The sequence below is a fragment of the Bufo gargarizans genome, chromosome 4, assembly GCF_014858855.1.
Source record: "Bufo gargarizans isolate SCDJY-AF-19 chromosome 4, ASM1485885v1, whole genome shotgun sequence".
Lineage (NCBI taxonomy): Eukaryota > Metazoa > Chordata > Amphibia > Anura > Bufonidae > Bufo > Bufo gargarizans.
Window position 1 is genome coordinate 520,587,024 of NC_058083.1, and position 6,537 is coordinate 520,593,560.

Here is a 6,537-nt window from a genome sequence, read left to right on the forward strand (position 1 = left end):
TAATCACACAGGAGGACAAGTCACTGAGGTAAAGAGCTGCCTCGTCCTCCTCTCTGCTTTGCTTGTTAGGGATTATGATCCTGAATACAGCTGATAAGATCTTCAGCTGAATCTATATAAGAATGGAGTCCATGAGGAGACATGAAGTACAGAGAGGAGGTGGGGATGTGACTAATGAGCAGCAGCTCTTGTATGCAGTCTACATTACCACAGTCAGTCCTGTCCGTCCTCTCTGTACTTCATGTCTCCTCATGGACTCCATTCCTACAGAGATTCATTCAGCTGAAAATCTTATCTGTATTCAGGGTCATAATCCCTGACAAGTAGAGCAGAGAGGAGGATGAGGCAGATGTTTACCTCAGTGTTGTGAAGTAACTTGTCCTGCTGTGTGATTAGGACAGATTTTGTGTGCACTAATAGGACGGAGGCCATTTTATTTCTCCTAATCATTGCTCCCTAGACAAAACAAGCCATTATAACTAATAAAAGGTATGTGGGAATATATTTATAATGAAGTAATATTTAAGAATTTTCATTTTCTTAATTCTCGAAGAACCCCTTTAATGGCAGTTTCAAATATATATACACATATATATATACACACACACACACACACAAAATTAGATCAGCTACTCCAAACAATATGCAAAAGTGGTTCAGGTAAAAGGAAGCATGGCGAAACGTACGCCGGGGTTGTTTGCTCTTCGTCTGTATGCCTAACTCATCTAGTGTTTACTTGCGTATTGATTATTATTTTTATTTTTTTTCTGCTGTGTTTGGTAGATATACTTTGATGGAGTAAAACATCGGGATCTGGTCAAACAGGGGCACGGTTAATTATTATGTGTAAGGTATTGCACTTTAGATTTATGAATTTCTGGGACTTGGCCATAGCAGGGGTTATATTTAGGATTTGGTATCCAGTGTAGTGGGAGATATAATTATACCCGGATGACTTACCGCCTATACATAATACTACCCCACTCATGTATGTAAAGGGATCTAGTTGATGGGACAGTGCAGACCTTGAGTCTGGTGGGGCCACCATCATTCATAGCGTTTATCTGTACTGCTATTTATTGTATGTCTAATTGATACTATGTAATAAAGAATGTATTTGGTTTACATGCGTGGTCTTGTATGTTTGGTGCGGTATACATTGTTCCCACACATTATTACTTGTAAGGAGCAGCAGACAGACGGCCACAAAGACACAGGCAAACAAAAAACATGAAGAAATGTAAACTGCAGCATTTGCCTGTGCCTTTGTGGCCGTCAGTGTGCTCCTCGCTGTTTGCTTATACATATAGACACACCGGCTCAGCACACAGACTTTCTACGTGTACACCTTCAGAACAAACGCTGCGCACACACATCACTACTGAAAGCCAATACACAGGGTATTGTTAGGAAAATCCAATCCTCTATGAATGACCCCCAGGCTTCTAAAAAGGACGATCATTTCCATGATACCCCATTCATCATTTGTGAGGGTCGCCTGGCACCAGGTTTGCTAGGTTTAGTGCAGGGATGGCCAACCTGAGGCTCTCCAGCTGTTGCAAAACTACAACTCCCAGCATGCCCACAGTTATTAGCCTACAGCATGGCATGGTGGGAGTTGTAGTTTTGCAACAGCTGGAGAGCCTCAGGTTGGCCATCCCTGGTTTAGTGTATAGATAATCTGCCAAAACGAAGCCTAGCACACAGATACGGAAACCAATCAAAGCTCAGTGTACACAACGGTATCAAACTCCAGCTCACTGCATCAATAGGGCAAATCCACTGCACACAAGCTGTAGAAGAACCAAAAGAACCGAGATTACTACATGGATACAGGACCCGAGCCGAGATTACTACATGGATACAGGACCCGAGCCGAGATTACTACATGGATACAGGACCCGAGCCGAGATTACTACATGTAGATACAGGACCCGAGCCGAGATTACTACATGTAGATACAGGACCCGAGCCGAGATTACTACATGTAGATACAGGACCCGAGCCGAGATTACTACATGTAGATACAGGACCCGAGCCGAGATTACTACATGTAGATACAGGACCCGAGCCGAGATTACTACATGTAGATACAGGACCAGAACCGAGATTACTACATGTAGATACAGGACCAGAACCGAGATTACTACATGTAGATACAGGACCAGAACCGAGATTACTACATGTAGATACAGGACCAGAACCGAGATTACTACATGTAGATACAGGACCAGAACCGAGATTACTACATGTAGATACAGGACCAGAACCGAGATTACTACATAGATACAGGACCAGAACCGAGATTACTACATAGATACAGGACCAGAACCGAGATTACTACATAGATACAGGACCAGAACCGAGATTACTACATAGATACAGGACCAGAACCGAGATTACTACATAGATACAGGACCAGAACCGAGATTACCACATAGATACAGGACCAGAGCAGAGATTACCACATAGATACAGGACCAGAGCAGAGATTACCACATAGATACAGGACCAGAGCAGAGATTACCACATAGATACAGGACCAGAGCAGAGATTACCACATAGATACAGGACCAGAGCAGAGATTACCACATAGATACAGGACCAGAGCCGAGATTACCACATAGATACAGGACCAGAACCGAGATTACTACATAGATACAGGACCAGAACCGAGATTACTACATAGATACAGGACCAGAACCGAGATTACCATGTAGATACAGGACCAGAACCGAGATTACCATGTAGATACAGGACCAGAGCCGAGATTACTACATAGATACAGGACCAGAACCGAGATTACTACATAGATACGGGACCAGAACCGAGATTACTACATAGATACGGGACCAGAACCGAGATTACTACATAGATACGGGACCAGAACCGAGATTACTACATAGATACAGGACCAGAATCAGGACTACTACATAGATACAGGACCGGAACAGAGATTACTACATAGATACAGGACCAGAACCGAGATTACTACATAGATACAGGACCAGAACAGAGATTACTACATAGATACAGGACCAGAACCGAGATTACTACATAGATACAGGACCAGAATCAGGACTACTACATAGATACAGGACCGGAACAGAGATTACTACATATACAGGACCAGAACCGAGATTACTACATAGATACAGGACCAGAACCGAGATTACTACATAGATACAGGACCGGAACAGAGATTACTACATAGATACAGGACCGGAACAAAGTAATGTCCTTTCGGCTGCAGCTTTCTCCCCATCACAGCTCGGGGGGCATGTCCCTTCTGTTGCAACTCTCTACCGGTAATTGTCACATCTTCTAACAGTAGATACAGCTGGTGGCAACTGAAGGATGGAACTAAGCATGTGCAACCACCTCAGTAGGTGGACCTGTATATTGCTATACTGATTAAACACCAGTGGGAGCCATTATTATGACTTGGAGAATATCTCATGGGTGGAACATTTTGCAACTGCAAGTAAATTACAAAGAGCTCATTTTCCATACTGAATTATATTCAGACATAATGGCGGCACAAAAATGTGTGCATATCATATAATGGTGGTGTAAGTGATATAAACGGCTTACACTACAAGTTCTCTGGAAAGGGCTTTTCAGCAATGACTAATATTACAGCCGGTGTCATGTAACGCGTGGTTTCGGAGCCGCCGGTCTTCTGCTGTATCCGTATACAGGCCGGAGATAACATGATCTGATATTCTTCTATGTAATACTAGAACTTTCTTTACTTTTGCCCACGCCGCAGCTCTAGGAGATTTAAATGTAGGACTAGTTATCTTGGTGGGGGTTTAAGCTAGCATCTTATACATACCCCCTAAAAAGTGGATATCATCATGTAGAATTTTACCTGGATTGTAAGTAGGGAGGAGCGAAGTCCGAAGCCGATTCGCCTAAAACTTAGCTCTAATACTGTTACGGAGCAGGAACTCGGTACAGTATTAGAATGTATCGGCTTCGATGAGCTGAAGTTATTGCTTCGCAAACCGAACCAGAGTTCGGGAAATGTTTTTTTTACAGTACAAATTAATTTATGAAGTTATTGCACGAAGTCTCACGAGACTTCGCGAAGTAATAACTTCGGCTCATCGGAGCCAATACATTCTAATACTGTATGGAGCTCCTGCTCCGTAACAGTATTAGAACTAAGTTTTAGGCGAATCGACTTCGGATGCTTCATCCGAAGTCGATTCGCTCATCCCTAATTGTAAGCTTGTTGGAACAGCAGATGTGTGTAGATGCGCGGCCTGACCTGATTTTGCTGGGACGTCTTGAACGTTTTCCCACTGGGCTTCAGATTGTTCGGAAACTGTCTTAAACCCTTCTCAGATTGATGAGCAGCAAAAAGTGCTACTCTAAGGTCCCTTTCACACGAGCGAGTTTTCCGCGCGGGTGCAATGCGCGACGTGAACGCATAGCACCCGCACTGAATCCTGACCCATTCATTTCAATGGGGCTGTGTACATGAGCGTTGTTTTTCACGCATCAGTTCTGCGTTGCGCGAAAATCGCAGCATGTTCTATATTCTGCGTTTTTCACGCAGCCCTGGCCCCATAGAAGTGAATGGGGCTGCGTGAAAAACGCATTGCATCCGCAAGCAAGTGCGGGTGCGATGCGTTTTTCACTGATGGTTGCTAAGAGATGTTGTTTGTAAACATTCAGTTTTTTTATCACGCGCGTGAAAAACGCATCAAAACGCATTGCACCCGCGCGGAAAAAACTGAAGAACTAAACGCAATCGCAGACAAAACTGACTTAACTTGCTTGCAAAATAGTGTGAGTTTCACTGAACGCACCCGGACCCAATCCGTCACGCTCGTGTGAAACCAGCCTAACATCACTGCTGATCAGTTTCCTTTCTGGCATTCTTAAAACATGTCCGAATGCTCCAGACCAGCAAACTGCCGAAACTCCTGCTTTTATAGAGTTGCTGATAATTAATCAAGGGCATTTGATTAAAAGGGTTCTCCGGGCTTTTAATATTGATGACCTATATTCAGGATAGGTAATCAATATCAGATGGGCGGGTGTCTGACACCCGACACCCCGCTCTGTGCGGACGGCGCGCGCACAGTGTGCACGTGCCGTCAGGGCCGGCGTCAGCAATCGGCACCCACTGCGCTGAGAACATGGTGCGCGCTGCCCACTTTGTCTCCTTGTAGTCTACTTCTTCCTGCATGGTTGGACCATTTTAGTCCCTGGACAACCATGCAATCTCCAGGGAAAGCTGCGTGGAGTTGACACAAGATGACGTGGCACATCGCCACTTTCTTCCAGCCTTGGATTCACTGTTGCGCGCAAATGTAAAAAAAAAAAACAAAAGACAGCGCAAAAAAATATTTTATACATTTTAATAGGTCAACAAATATATTTTAATACTGACAAAGTTACAAAAAGCAGCTTTAACAAGCGAGTCCTGGACACGGTTTAGGTTAAAAAAAAAAAGTTGCAGAAAACAAAACCCAGTGTGAACTGGTCCCCAGGACCCATCCAGATCCCCTATTACCCATGAACCCGAGGGGCAGCGACGGTCTGCTCATCACCTCGAGCTATGCCCAATCACCTCGCAGCTGATGGACCCACCCTTGCACCATATATCTGCCCACGGGTCCTTCTCGCTGTGGCTCTCGTTTAATAGGTCATCTACTGGGGACTTGTCCTAAGACTGATGGTGTGCGTCTCGAAAGACCAGGACAAAAAGGTAAATTATCTTCTAGGGAAGGGGTAGGCAACCACCGGCACTACAGCTGTTGTGAAACTACAACTCCCAGCATGCATACTTGCTCTGCTCTTCTAAGAACTCATATAGAAATGAATGGAGCATGCTGGGAATTGTAGTTTCACAACAGCTGGAGTGTCGAAGGTTGCTGACCTCTGTTCTAGGGGAACTGTAAAATAGCGGAGAAATACAGTTGACGAGACTGGACACAGGACACGGTCAGGATGAAGGCCACCATTCTGCCAAGGTCTATGCAAATTCAGCTCAATGTCTAGCAGCTGGTGGCAAAGCCAAAAGAAAGAGGCTATGAAACTACAAAACCTAACAAATGCCTGAAGACACTCCTGGTCCAGGACATGGTCGCCTCCTGCTTGCTCAGTGTATGCAGAACATTATAACAGAGGGGTTGTCTAGGATTAGAAAAACACATCTGCTTTCTCCTAGAAACAGCACCACCCCTGTCCACAGGTTGTTTGCGGTATTGCGCCTTATCCCCATTCATTTCAACAGAATACCATATGCAACCCATGGATAGGTGTGGAGCTCCGTTTCGGGAATAAAGTAGCCATGTTTTTCTAGTACTTGACAACCCCTTTAAATACATGAATCTGAACCAATCTGCAACTCTGAAGGCCAGCCAATGACAATGTCTAGAGCAGTGGTATTCCACCGGATGTGACTACGACTCCTAGCATGCCCCGACAGCCGGCTGGTGTGGTAGTTTTGCCACAGCTGGCGACAGCTAGTCTAGGGGAAGGCTTATAAGAGGGCGTTCCGCACCGCACGGGATAATC